This window comes from Cyprinodon variegatus, unplaced genomic scaffold (assembly GCF_000732505.1).
Source record: "Cyprinodon variegatus isolate N-32 unplaced genomic scaffold, C_variegatus-1.0 Scaffold52, whole genome shotgun sequence".
In the NCBI taxonomy this organism is placed as follows: Eukaryota; Metazoa; Chordata; class Actinopteri; order Cyprinodontiformes; family Cyprinodontidae; genus Cyprinodon; species Cyprinodon variegatus.
The window spans coordinates 1847904-1864075 of NW_015150505.1; positions in this window are offsets into that span (position 1 = coordinate 1847904).

Sequence of the window (16172 nt, forward strand, 5' to 3'; positions counted from 1 at the left end):
AAAAGTGTGGAGCAGAAAGGGATCTATGACCATCCCTCTTTGCATAATCTCTCTCTCATGAGTCAGGGCTCTTCCCTCATGCTTTCTTTTTCTCAGCTGACATTTTAGGGTGTCTATAGCTTGTATGACTGTAGAAAACTCCTTAGACACCGTTTGTGTTTTCTTCTGTTGTTTCTTTGTTTTTGTTTAGCCATATAAAACAAATACCTTGTCACATACTATTTTCGCTTCTCTTAAGAAGTTTTTTCTGAATTCCCTTGATATTTCAAACAGTTCATGGTGTCATTTGCTCTCACACGGGTCCATTAAGGAAAATCGGACCACAGGATCACAGGTTTCCACTGTACTTAACAGAAGGTTTAAGGTGAATGGATGAGTTTAGAAAAAGGATCAGTTCTTGTAGTCTTTTCCTGACATAAGAAAACCAAGATCACTTGTTAAACTACTACTATTCAAAAATATATATACGCCCCAGGGGAATAGGAAGTCATGAATTACTCATGAAAGGTTTTGACCAACTTAAAAACAGGATGTATAAATTTCAACATCTAGTCCTGTTGCATTTTAGTTCAATTGATTTGAAAGATATATATATATTTTTTTTTTTCAAATGAAAATTACATTTGTTATAAATTCTTTTTTTGTGTGTGAGTTGTTATGTTATACAAATTGTGATAACAGCTGTAGGCAGGAAGGATCTTCTGAAGCAGCCTGTTTTTTACCGGATTTGGAGAAACCTCTGACTAAAATTGTTATTTTACAGTTTCCTGAAGAGGCTGCTCACTGTGGGTTCATAATGTTCTTCATTTAATGAAGAGTTATTCTTTGTCAAATCATCTTCAGACGTTCTAGTTGAGTTCCTAGAACAAAGCGGGCCTTTGTGTTGAGCTTCTTCAGTCTGCCAAAGGTTCGTTTCACGAAGCAGGTTTAAAGAAAACTCTGAGTTTGTTTATCATTAATCAGGGAAACTGAGTTTTCTGTTTCACTAGGTGAGGTTACTCAACCCATGTGTCTGTTACCGTATTAACATTCTCCTTAGAGCTACCCTGATCAGTAACATGTTTTCCACGATAAACTCACTGCCCTCTGTCTCCACCCTCCTTAAAGCCAATCAATCACACCATTTTATTTCCTGATACAATCAAGAGTTTTGTCATGGTTCTTTACAACCACCAAAACATTTTTAAGTAGGTCAATTAGACACATTATGTGTTTAAAACATAAACGTGTCATGTCTTTTTGATGAGGATCCATTCAATAAAGGAGTAGCATTAATTCGCGGAGAATTAAATATATGTTGGGAGAGGGTTCCCAGACCGTGTATAGATGTCCTTTCATATTCAGAAAGTTATCTTTACCTACTGTATGTTCTCATTGACCTTCTCAACCTACCGTTCTCACATCTGCAGCATTATACAGATGTTTAACAGATATTTCACAGAATCTACTGGTGAGGGAACATTGATGTGTGGGATAATAGCATTATAGAAAACAACTACACAGTCAAACAGCCATTTGGTATTTACTGTGTAATTAAAGGCAGAGCCAAATGAGGAGGAACCCCATGAGATGATGCTCAGGTCCTACCTGTTTGAAGAACAAGTTTACGATTTTATCTTCACTTGCTGTCAGGTGTGTCTCTCCCTCACTTAAGAATACATTGATAAACTACCACTGAAGCAGTAAACTAGTTTTACCCTGTAATCGTATCATGATTTACAACACCTATGGCAGGACATAGTTACTGACAATGTACTTCTGATATCTGAAATACATTTCTTCTAAGTCAAAATGATCATTCCAGGCTTCGAAAATGATGTCCAACTTAAAATACACATTCTGGAGTTCTAAACATGAATTTCAGATCTCCATAGTCCTACTGTTACTGCTCATCATTTTTATTATGACCAGAAACAATAGGAACATGAAAATTCAATGAAAGATTCCAATTCTCCTAATTATGCTACAACAATGAAAGGTTATTTTACTCTAAAGCTATTTGGTATTTTTTTACACCTCGACAGCCAACAGCTATAGAGAGCACCGTGTAGAAAAGAGCAACTAATGGAAAATAAAAAATAAAAATAGAAGAAAAGGATCTCTAAGATCTCACAATAAGGAAAGGTTGTGAAAGCTGACCGGAATGCTTTCCAAGAAAATTCCAAGTTCAATGAAACATTAAACATGACTCTATGTAATGATCTACAAGGATTAAGATTACTTTTCCCTAACAAACAAGGAAATAAGACAAGATAAAGAGCAGTTTTAATATGATTAAAGTTTACAGTGGACTCACAATGAGCAAACGTAAGATAATGGTTAAACTTTCATACAGCTGAACAGCTTTCTATGTTTCAAAAGTTTCATTAAAGATGATTCAATACGAGTCAATGAGATAAAACAGTCAAACCAATATTGTAGAAAGGTTTTTGTTTTTGTTTTTTTCTAAAATGTATCTTACTTACAGTTTTAAAATCTTATGCAAAAACAACCATGAGCCATACAATCACAGTCAAAGTTGGCTTAGGCAGATTTTTTGATCAGTAAACTTTTTTTTTCTTAGAGAGAAGTGTCATAACAACTTTTCCAAAAGCATTGATCATTAACAGTCAAGTCCAGGGTAAAGCTGTAAAAAAGATTTCTTAGATCTCTCAGCAAACCACACCAAAAAACCTTCTGAACTTTCTACTGTAAGGTGTCAGAATCAAGAGCTATGTAAGTGCAGTGTGTTGCATTACTTCCAGTAATTAGTCTGTCACTGACAGTCACAATGTGTGACTTCTACACTATTCAGGGAGGAGAAATCACATGTTTGGAAATACCAGAATTTTAGAAAGCCTGAAAAGTTTTGTAACCTCATTATTTGTCTTACAATCTCATTTCAATGGCACCAATACAGCCCATGTTTTATGAGAAAATACACAAATTAAAAGTCACCACTTTCATGTCACTAAGCAGCACATTCAAGATGGTGCTGTTGACAGTGTGTCCAAATCTCCTGATGATTCTTCAAGTTTTTGCAACTCGAATTTAAAATGTGCTTCCACTTGACATGTGTCAGGGTCCTGAACAGTATTGCTGCTTTTTGGTAGACATTCTGTAAACCAAGAAGGAAATATGGCTAAACCTGACCATGTGTATTTTCAGACAGCATTGTAGGCAAATACTGGTTTTGTATTGTAGTCAGGACAAGCTTCATTCACTTAAGGCATTTGACCAAAGTACCATACATAATGACCTTGACAAGGCTGTTAAGACTACTAAAACTCTTCGTCCGGAGTGCTGAAGTGCCCTGTATTCTGGTATAAATATGTCTTTATTGAGTCAGTTCCAAATCACACAAAATATTTTTGTACACCCAAAAAAAGTATATGCTAATGTAAATGTAAAGAGCTTTGGAGATCGATTGCCTTGAAAATTTGAGTCGGTATATCCGTATTTAGTGAACAGAAGTCTTTGCTTTATGAACTTATTTTTAGAGGGCTAATTGAAAATGTCACCCAGCTTTTATTGTCATTACACTGTGACAAGTACAGAGCAACAAAATGAGCTCTCTGCATTGAACCCATCCCCTTGGGGAGCAGTGTGGGGTTAAGGTTTTTTTGCCTAAGGACCCAAAATGGCAGTGTGTGGGGATCAAACTCAGAATCTCAGGATTCTAAGCTCTATGCCCTAACTACTAGGCCGCTACTCTCCCGCTAAGTTGTTTCAGCTTTTCATTAAACCTCAATGGAGGTTGTTCTCACTGCAATATTTGTGATGTGTAGAGCAAGGCCAGTGGAGAGTTTTAGTAATTCTAATCTGAGAAACCATCTGGTTAAGTGCAATGTTTCTCTCAAGGCTGAAGAGTGCACCATTTAGATATCCTCAGATCTATGGCTCAATTTCCTGCATTCGGCACCATTAGCACACCTGCATCTGTTAACAACTCATTGTCTGCAGCCACTAACCTATAAGGAGAAATGTATGGAACATTTGGTGATGCAACATTGACAAGGATGAAGCTAGTGAGGCAGCTGCATCATCTTCTTCATTGCTTCACAAAGTAAGCCTGGTGATTAAAGCTACAGTGTGTAATAATTATAGCGATATACTGACAAAAATGTAAGATGTTACACAAAAGTATATTATTTATCATCATCTGCAAACTGAAGGTCTCAATCTTTATATATGTGTTGCCTTAGAAATTGGTATTATAATTACATAGAATGGCACACATGTATGATGACATACATCTTTGAGCTATGACTTGTGCTTGAATGTTACTACTATATACAATCCTACAAAGACTAATAAATACAATTTCTATATTATTTCTGTAAACTAGACTTGCATTGGTAATGACTGGCAACAGGTCGGTCTTTATGAAGATCTCAATGGTCATCCAGTTTTTGATGAATTTTCCTCTGAGCGGAAACACATCTTTTTCCTACACTAGGACCACGAATGTTTTTGTCAGAGTGCCCAAAACAGGGGGAAGAATAACCCAGAAAATGGAGGTCAGTTGAGGCAGCACTGTGGAGCTCAGCAGGTGCTGAGTAAAGTGCACTGTAGGCCCGGGAGAGGCCACGACTGGCCAGGGCTGGCTATAAAGTTTAACAGTGGAGGATTGATGGAGGACGGTGGGTAAACAGATCGCTAAAGGTGGGGAAGAGAGGCTGTGGATGACAGCGGTAAATCTGAGAAGCCGGCCAGGGAGACATAGCAGGAAAACGCGGCAGCAGGCTGAGGCTAGCCTCTAAACACTGACTGCTGGAGGTGAAAGGAGGACAACTGAGGGTCAGAGGAGTGACGGAGGAGGATGAGAGCAGGTAGCAGCTGGTTGAAATCTATGCTAGAGGTAGGACGACGAAACAGTCCCTCTAGGACAAAATCAAAATGGTCTTTTTAAAGCAACCCACAATCCACTTAAGAGCATTCCCCACTTTATGATTTGTCAATATTATTGTCTCCATCTTCCATTTTGATTTAATAAAGCTTGTCTCCACGGCTTCCTTCATTAGGACAGTGGGCACATCTCCCAATTTTTATACCTTGCAATACACAATCAATGTACATGAGACAAGAGGATTTTAGACAAGGGGATTTTATGCTGTGGTTGGTAATTGGCAGATTGGCAGTACCATCACAGATTATCTAATACAGTGTATCAGTGCCCTATTGGCCCAAATTTGAATTCTACCAGTCCCCAATAATAACTTTAGAAAATGCTCATGACATTAACATTAACTATATCAGAATATAGCATGTATAAATTATAATTGGCCTTCCTGATGCTTTCCAAAACAGATTAGGAATCAAAGCAGCCAAGAGGAGCATTTGGAGTGACAGCTGTCTAAAAGTGTATACATGAATATATATGTAGTGTATATATGAATGTTTAAATTAGAATTTATCTGCATCATTTTCAATAAATATGGATGGGTGGATGGATGTTATTGAAATGTGATGTTACTGGTAATACTGGAAAGGACCAGGAAGCATCCTTATATTCATTTACAGTTTATCAAATTAATTAATAGACACTATTTGCAAACACTCCTCCTGCATGTTTACGGATGATAACGAGGTTCATCAGCAACTCATGTTGTATAATTCTGGTGACATCGAGTATCATTTTGAGAGCTCCATTAACACACTGATTGTGCATACAACATTGAGACTAAATTGCTTCCATTCACTTCGGTTATCACTGGACAGTTGACAATTATAAACTGTTTTAGTGACGGTTGTTTTTATAACAGCATATGCCTTCTCACAACAACCACAACCTAACACATCTAACTAAATGCTGCTGGAGTTACAGTAATGTTCTTATTTTGCAATTTTTTTCTGTTTGATCCTTAGTGCATTGGAAGTAATGACCATTTAGAAATTCTGAGTGATAACAAAGATCAGGATGACCAAACGGTGTTAGATCTGCTTGTTTATTCTTCCTTTCTGGCAGTTTCTGTGCTGATGTGCATGTGGGTGCTGCTCCTACCTTGACAGGTAATTGGATCCACCTGGAGCTCATTTGCCTGCTGGCTTCATAAGGGTACTATGTTTGTGAGAAAGTAGATTATTGCTTACTTAGTGGTTAAACAGGTGTAACCTCCACTCAATAAGCGCTCCTCGTTTGTGTTAACTCATTGGATCTTTCCTTTTCTACACAAAACTCTTCCATGGTTTTGAAACGGATTCCTAGTTCTCCTTAGTTCCTGTTGTACTCCCAATTCATCTGTGGTCCTTTTCCTAGCTTAGCAAAACCACCAAGCACCCATCCAAAGCCTGTTCACCCTCCTACACAATGTCAGCACCATCAACCGTCACCAGAGGCCCGTACCACATAGCAAGCTCCCAGCCTATCTAGTCTAATCTATAACAATGGCAATCAGAAACAGCTGTATCACTAAGCTGGTTATCAACACACTAACACAAACCAGCTTTGACTGATCATTAATCTGTGAATTCCGTAAAAATGACCTGGATGACTGAGAACCTTCATCAGCATAATCTGTGAATGCGCATGTATAAAGGGGTGGGTTCTATGTAGCAGACCAATTATAATCATTAGAGCAGAAGGAATAGTGCCGTATTTCTCATCAAAAAACTCATCTTACAGAAATACAAAGAGTAAAAAAGGTCTAAATGGAAAGTCAAACATGGGGCAGCATGAAAGAGTCCCCAAATGATGTGGCAAAAGATTGCCATGATATATAATCGCAAACTTTTATATTTCACAACCTGATCTTTATAATGCGGTAGCTATGAAATTTACAGAAATCCAGGTGGACTCAACAGCGATGGCATAAATCCTTCTCTTATACGATGTACAGGAGCCCTCCTGTGGGTCGCACAGCCAACACATTGCTCTATAAGATCTGGCATACGTTGTTCCGGTCCCTGAAAACCTGTATCACTCATATTGTCATACTGATCCAAAGGATCTTCTCTCAATATGCGCTCTGATTTTTATTTTCTTTTATATCTGTTTTTTTCTATTTAGCTTCATTAAACAATTATACAAGAAAAAAGTGAATACCAGCGGCATATGAGGACATTATTATTTTAGTTCTTTTTCCTTCTGAATTAGTCGTGTCTTCAATGAGGGACACGTTACGATTCCTGAAAAGCTGACGGTACTGCCGCTAAAGCTCCCCAAAGATCTAATTAGCGCACTGAACAGTAGTAAGAATTTCGGCATCCATTCTTTGATTTCTTTGTAATTCCACTGTCACGGTTGCTAGGTGACAGAGCTTAGACTTGGACTTAAGGGCTGGTTATACTCCCGCAGCAATGTTTCGCAGTCAGCTTGTCGCAGGTATGAAGCAGATGCTTTTGATTTATGCCCAATGTTGAAGCTTTGTCTGCGCTATGTTATTCCACGCCACAACGCAAGAGGGACAATCAGGAACTGGCTGTGGGTCTAGATACGGCCAAGGCAATGGGGAAGTGGGGGCAAGTTTGTGCGACAATGGAAGGACATGAGGGCGAAAAAGAGCATGGATCCAGGTGGAAAAAAGGTCCCAGCGTTTTCGCGCATCTCGCTCTTCTAACTGGTCCATCTTTCCGCAATGGCGGTCATACAAACAAAACAAGACGGTAAGGTACCAAACAGGAAATACGCATAGTGTAGAGCGGATGTAGATTTGACCAATCAGAGGCCTCCTGTCTGCGGCACTGTCTGCGGTCACCTACAGTTTTGGAGAGGTGGAGAGTGTCTGCGGAGGGAAGGCGGCATATCTACATTAACTGCGACACACACGCATACAACCTAGTTTCTGAGCATGATCCAGCCTTTAGACTTAGATTCAACTTTAATTATCCCTTGGGATTATTCCTTTGGGGAAATTTTGGTTCCAGTAGCTTATATAGAGTACAAAGAGTTAAAGCAAAATGCCATTTAAGACAAATATACGACAGAAAATATAAAAAGAGTGTATATAGCACCAAAAAACATTAAAACAAAAAAGTTGTAATGTCCTTTTGCTGAGTGAGGGGTGGTGACAGCTGGAGAAGGCTTGATCTGTTTGAATCTATACACAAACTCTACCGGCCTTCTTTGACTGCCTTCAAAGAACCCAGTCCAGGTAGGTTGAATAATAATTGTGAGACTTTTCCAAGTGCTTCTCTCACCTGCTAACATCAGCTCTCTGTGGATAAACCCACTTTTATACTGGGCTCATTTTCCACTGCCAGTATTAAGTTCCTCCACTATTGTTCATATTCTTGGTCTAACCTTTTACCAAATGATAATCTTACCCGTCTTTATCTGTGCTTGGCGATAATCTTACTTGACAATTATCTGAATGGGTTAAGCTGGGGTATGATGGCTGTGGATAAACTTTGGTACATTTACTTTTAGGACTGAGCAGCATTGTAAAGGACTGCTTTACAATGGCCCAAAGCTGCAGCACAGGAGCTACTTATATAGCTAGTATCAGTTACAAGAATGGCCCATATAAACCAAAGAACAGAAAGATTTCAGACAACATGGACACAATTGCCACCACCATCTTACTATAACACATTAATCATTTCCTGAACCTGAAAAACACCTTCACATGAAGGAGCTTCACAGGCTGAAATCTATGGACCGGTACAATCAATATTGTAACAGCGTTGTAAAGGATGTCAGAGCACTTCAAATCAACAACAAGGTATACCAGAGTAATTGCAACAACATACCTGTGTGCACTGATATCCCAACCCAGCTTGTAGATACAGGCTACATTGTCAACATTAATTTGGACATTTTTAAAGACACTGTAAAGACCAAAGATACTATAAGACTTCCTCTGAAAAATAGTCAGGATAAAATCCCTTCACAAAATGAAATAAACTCTTTGTAAACATAAAACTATGAATGGCCAAGGACGTTTTTGGTTCATTTAATTTGCTTTTTTCTTGTGTGTAACTTTTAGTGTTGAACAAACCTAGAAAAGGCAATATAAACATAGTTTCTTTCCATGTAGGAGGGCAGCTTCTAACTACCTTTATCATCCATGTCCTTCCACCCTGAAATACTTGTCAGCCTTGCGTGGGCTACTCAGCCTTTATATTGCTGTTGACATGTGTGCATGCATGGGCATGAATTGGCACAAATTCAAGTGTGAAAATTCCTTTTAATATTCTTTTTGTGGCGGCAAGTGGTGCAGTTTTGCTCATGTTTCTTCCCTGTTGACAGCCGTGAAATGAAAAGACTAGAATATGGATTAGCACAGCTGCTGTTTACCTGCAGGATTCCTCTATATAAGAAACTGTTCTTTATGTTTGTTTTGTCCAGTACACAACATCAACCCCTATATCATATGCTCAGGTGGGGGCATGGTTTGATTTCTTGTACACAAATCTTGCCAACTTATATTTTCCTTATAGACCAAAAGGGGTCAAAAATACACCAAAAGTGAATCAGTGTTGCAGGTTTAACCCTGACTTTCTGGTACCTCGAAGCTGGATTCATTCTTAGGGAGGCCTGTCACTATGGCAACGTCCTATGAAGACGAACCTGCTCTGCGGCACGCTAGCTTTTAGGATTGATCTGAATCCCAGCATCGCTTCATTCAGCAGCCAATCAGGCGCTCAGAAATCAACAACTGTTGCCTTTTTATTGAAAACCCATTTTTATGCAGAGCTCAAAAAGAACTTAAAACAAAAACACAATAAAAGAACTTGAAAACCAAGAAGCAGTTATACCAAAATATGTTCTTGACAATTCAACAGTTTTCAATTTATTTCATTTTTTTCTGCTTTTTGTCAATTATTCCTTTACTATTCTGTATTTGTTTTCTCTTGATTAATATCCTAATTTATTTGTGAGTGGACCTACGCAGAGATGATAAAACTAATTCACAGCAGCCAGTGTGAAATCGAAATAAGTTATTATACAGCATTTAGTTTTTATTTTACTCAAATATAGTACTTTACTCTTTAATCAGATATAAAGTAAATGTCATTTATCTTGATTTTTTTTTTTTAACATATAATCAGGCAAATTATTTTTTTCCCCAATTTCCAGGAACGTTTAGAATAGTTCACATATTATCTTCTCTCTTTCTTGTTTGTGACACTCTTAAGGACTATTTACAACTAAATTGTCTTTATTAACTGATAAACTTTATAAAAAGTTTGGGGCACTGCCAGCGATTATGGGGTCTAATCCATGAAAAGTTATCTTACTGGTTCCTCCATTTGTGCACCTGCTCCCAACATTTTGAAAATGGTTTACATAAAGCTATGCATATCATTAAAGTTATTGTTCACCCTTCCCATATTTGTAAAGTTACTTTAAAGATAAATTACTGTAAATGCAATGAAATTAATTTAGATTAAATAATTTCCTGCCTTTTTATACATAAAATCCTCTCAAGATGACTTGAAAAACCCGAATTTAACTAGAAAAAATGGCCTCTTCCACTAAAATAAAACGCTTCTATAATCTGTCAAATTAAACACCACCAAAAACAACATAGTCACTTGTTTTTATTATTTACCGTGATGTGATAGTTCTTCTCTATTGAAGAAGATGCAGGAATCAAAAAAGCTAAATCATATAATTAATGATAATAAAAGCATCAGCAAATGTTAAACAACATTAAGCCGGCTCATATTAAAACTAAACATATTAGAACTTCCAATTGTATATTGCAATGCATTAGATAAATGTAAACAAGTAAACACTGTGCAGAATTAAAGCTAAACCATAGCTGGGAGTCATAGTTCATATAGGGAGTCACATTTACAGGCAGAAGTTGTGTTATAATGTATCAAAAAGTGACACAGACACATTACTTAATCAAGCTTCCTCTTTCAACCCCATTTACAATCACTGGCCCTAAGTCACCTTTTCTTACCAAGAACAATATTTTTATCTCTGAAGGAGGTTGACTCAAATAGAATAGAAAATATAATAGAAAATTCCTTTATTGTCCAACAATGAGGAAATTGTGGATGTGATGGCATTAGATTTGTGGTAAACAACTACAAGTATAAGGCTATGTGTTTGTTGCTATGTAGTCTTCTGATTTCCAGAGAATCTAAATCTGAATGGATGAAGATCAGCCACTCAGGCTGCATACCAGAAATGTTCTGTTTCTACCACTGACCAAATGGTATATTGCAAGAATAGCTGATGCTTTTTGAACCATTTAAAGCACTATGATATACCTACAGGCTATTTTCTAATTTTATTTTAAATTTCTACTCTTCAAAAATTCATTACTGGCTTTTGTAATTATACTGTCACCTGTGGCCAGAACACAGAACTGCAGCAACCTTCTGCTCAATTTTATAGCTCGCGCTTGACAAGTTTTTTTTTTTTTTTATGTTTATGCATTTAGACACTTCTATCCAAAGAGATTTACAAAGTAGACACAATATTACAGTTATCAGTATGACAGTAGGTTCTCTAGAGGACTGACGATTTAGGCCAGCGTATGCCTGATGTACGAAAAATCTGGCAAAAGCACACTGAAATATACTGAAACATGCTGAAACACACTGAAACATGCTGGCCCACATCGACATATGGCAAGTTATTCGAGAAATTTCGAGCATGCTTAAAATTTCCCAATGTTTGCCAGCGTATGCTCATATGTGGGCCATAAGGTAGAGGTTAGTTATCTGATCCTTGACATACGTTAAGCTTATCCAAAACCTATGAGTAACTTGTGTATAACGTATGCGTAACTTATCAAGAACTTATCTCCAACGCATATCAACGTATCTGACTTGTTCCAGACGACAGCTGAACATGTTTCTAACTTACAGCTACTTTATAATGCCGTATTAGCAGCGTTTTGGTATACAAGGGGGTTCACAGGAGGAAACTTTTAGTTCTCCTCCAGACTTAATTGCCATCATAGGGTGAGTGAGAAGGTCAGTGGGATGGATCCTTCCTGCATTCATGCCCACAACCAACAAAGTTCCTAGCAGACATGACGCTAAATCTGTTGCTACAGCAAACCTTTTTTCTTTCTTTTTCTTTTGTTTTTTTATTTCTTCTTTTTTTTTGAAGGGGCGGTAAACAGCAGCTAGGTTAATATTGCAATCAAATTAATCTTTTTAAGCAGGCTGGGTGCCTCTGGGCGTATTGCTGCTCCCCTCAGAACACTAGCTTGTGCATCATTTCATGGGCATTATGCTGCTGTGTCATTGGATATTGGACTCGTTATGAATACTCTATCTATTTGCCCAAAACTGAAAAAAAATACATAGAAAGTTCCGCGTATGCTAGCGTTTTAGGAAATTCTGGGACGTCGGGCATATGCTGGATAAATCGGCAAGGTGTGACAGGGCACTTACCTGTAGTTTCCGTTTTCTGTTTAAGTTGAGCACAATGCTTTTGAGTATCCACAAAATCAATCTTGAACATTGTTTAATATGGATGCTCTTGACATCACATCCGCCGAACAGCACAGACCTTCCAACCCAAAGTATATTCAGGACAGTTGCCAGATATGGTGGTTTCCTGCCTAATTGGGTGGTTTTCATTTTGATCTTATGGGAAGAAATTGCTTTGGGCTGGTAGAGATAATTTGGGCTGGTTCGGAGTCAGATCTGTGGTTTTTGAGGTAACCTATTAAAACACATGTCCACGAATCATTCATCATTCATAGCAAAACCTCCCTTAATCACAGATTGGATATTGTCATCTGCCAGGGTGTTTACAACAGAGAACTAGTGTAGTGGTGCCACAACTTATGTTTGTTTTAGCAACAGGTTGGTAGATCTGGTGAGATAAACTTAGCGGGTTTAGTGGGGAAAATATATGAAAAGTTACAGAAAAGAGTGGGAAAGCGACAATGATCTTAAATCACGGATAGCGGCATCTAAAAATGATGAAAGCAATACAGACATACACTTGAGAGACCTTAAGGACCATGCCGAAACAAAAAAGCACAGAGTGCCTTCCCAAGGTCAAGGATTTCATGGTGGCATTAGTGAGTAATGGTAGCACCAGAAACCCTGTGAACTCTGCATTACAACATACATAGCTTGCCACACTTCCATTAATGCAGTGGATGACTTGTCTGACATTCTGCTGGATGAGATTGGAGCCTTTCAGATGCACAGAACCAAATGTACGGGTGGGATCAAGTCTATTTTGGTACCATACGTTCCAGAACTTCAAAAGGGCATCTGCGACTGCATCCACTACTTTAAGGATTTAGAGTTTGGTGCATTAAAACTCCTCACCCTCCCTATATAAAATGCGCCAGTTGAAAGAGCTTTTTCACGAGTTGTTCTGCTTAAAGACGAGTCCGGAATTTGCATGGGCTTGCCGATCCTGTTTGATGGATGCAAGAAGTGAACTAACAAGGAATGGATGGACATCAGCAACATTCCTTCCTCCCTGACAGTTATTGAGGAGATTTCATTTAACCTTGTACTGATCACAAATAACAGTGGATTGTATTATAATTCACCAGAGTAAAAGTTAATCAAATGTTCAATGTTCCAGCCATCAATCTAATAAGTATTAAAGGTAAGAATTCAAAATCAACCATAATAAATGTAATTATCTCAGTTATGTAAAAATAAGCTTACTATATTTGGGTGTCCGCACTGATTTTAGTTTGTCTTCTAAATGTAAAAAGAAGGGTAGTCTACGTGGTTATGAATCCATGTGCAAACAAGTTAGTACCGTTATGTGATGTGTCACATGACACTCACTGGATCTGACATCGCTGTGACGGCGGGGTCAGAGTTGTTTATGGAGAACAACTCTCAGAAACTTTTGTTGGATTGTAGCGTTTTGACATGCAGTGTTGAATTAAAATGAACTGAAGTGTGTTCATGTTCACACAGTAAAAATAACAATATATTAATTGGGTGGGTTGTTGTGTAATTTTTTTAACAGTTTTTAACAGATGTTAAAACTGTAGCCCAGAAGCCTGGGCTACAGGCTTATAGATGCATTGGCTCTGAACTACAAATGTGTTGGTCTGCTCATCAAACTATGTTTTAGTCATAAAGGTCCAAATAAAAAGGCACTTTTAAAGATATTATTCTGTAAAAAAACATACATAATATCTCTTTAAAGATTGTTCTCTATCATAATCGATTAATTCAACACACAGCTGCTTACCTCCTTGCTGAGACAGTACTTGTTGTGCAGCTGGGGCAGGTGACAGATAGCTGCCTGACTTATATGCTTAGAACATGCATCATTTTTGAGCAGAACATTTAGCTAAATATTCGCTTGTATTAGATAATCAACTAAAACAACAGTGATGTATAAATCCAGCGTTTCCTTCAAAAATATGAGCTCATGTAGGGAAGACAATGACCTACTGTAGCTGTCTCTGTCTCGACTTGTTGTCTATGAAAAAGTTGTTTACTCTGCTGCGTTCTGAATGAGGCAAGCAGTTGGACTGGACCATTTTTCATGCAGAGAGTGGGGAGGTGAACATTGAGAAATTCTTTTTAAAAATATAAACAGTGCAATACCATCAATTTTTTTTCGCTTTAGAGTGCACCCTCTGCCAAATGGTAGAGGGTGCACTCTAAGCAAAGATGCCCAGACTTCCTGGTCCACACACACCTCCTCCAGCTGCTCTGGGGGGACCACGAGGCGACACCAGGCCAGCTCAGAGAAAAAGTCCTTCCAACGTGTCCTGGGCATTCCACATGGCCTCCTCTTAATGAGACATGCCTGGAACACATCCAGAGGGAGGTGACCAGGAGGCATCCGGAACAGATGCACCAGCCATGTCAGCTGGCTCCTTTCGACTTGGAGGAGCAACGACTCTACTCCGAGCTCCTCCCGGGTAACTGAGCTCCTCACCCTTCGCCACCCTGCGAAGGAAACTCATTTAGGACGCTTGTATTTGCAATCTTGACCTCGCGATCATTACCCAGATCTCGTAGATTAACGAGATAAACGTAGATCAATCAGTAAATATCGAAAGCTTTGCCCTCCCACTCTGCTTCCTGTTCACCACGAAAGTCCGATACATCCACTGCATCACTGCCGACACCGCACCGATCCATCTAACGACCTCACGCTCCATCCGTACCTCACTCCTGAGCAAGACCCTGAGATACTTGAACTCCTCCCCTTGAGACAAGTATGGTTGTAGGGACAGTGCAGTACGATATCAATAACTTATGTGTTATTGTAAGATTATTGCTAAATGCTATATATTGCCGGTATTATATATGGATTAGGGGCCCCTCTGGATCCCTGTCAATCATGGGTCCCTAGTAGGATAGTTGTGATACCATATTTCAGGATACTTGGGTCACGATATTATATTATCACATATTGCAATATTAATATTGCCATAAAAATTAAAGATATATTTAAAAATGTTCATCAGAAGATATTGATAATTTAGTTATTTTGGTATCCATGTTGTTTGGTAAGTCTACATTCCACTGTTACTACCTCAACTACAGGTATGGCGCTGCACCGCACAGCTCTATCTGCTAGAGTTGTTTTAGGCAAAAATGTTTACATTTTTTTTAAACTAGGAACTAAACGATTGATATTATACCGGGTCAAAAATCCAAAATCACTATATATTTTTGCCAAATCGTTTTTCTTCCCACATCCCAAAACTTCTTCTTTTTCCCCCTTTCTGATGCCCTTGCTTATAGTGTTTTCTTCATATCTCATGTTTCTGTTAAAATCTGCTATGTGTCTAACAGCAATTTTTTTGTGGCCTCAGACGAAAAATTGGTTACTGCATCTAATTATGCGATGTGATTTAGGAGAACGTCAGCAACTCCACTCCACTGCATTATCTGTTCAGGCCAGTACAAAAAAATGATATTAGTTTTGTGTCAGTGAATCACTCACAAGACCTGACAGTTATTGGAAAAAAATATTAATTTTGAAGCTGAAAATAAAAAAATAATCAGCATTCATGTTGGAATCAAAGGAGTTTGCCTCATCTCGTCTGTCCATAAAGATGTTTTGGCATCCATATCGTGCATTACTGTTTATCAAAGGGTTTTGATTCAGGTATTTTTTTGACCGTCCCAATAAAACTGATAGGGGTCAGAGCTCCTTCCCTCCTCCACAAAATCTTGCTCTCTTCCCCCTATATCAGCTATCTGTGGTGAAAACAGTGGAGATTGCAGTGTTTGACACAGCGTAAATACACTCACCGGCCACTTTATTAGGTACCCCATGCTAGTAACGGGTTGGACCCCCTTTTGCCTTCAGAACTGCCTCAATTCTT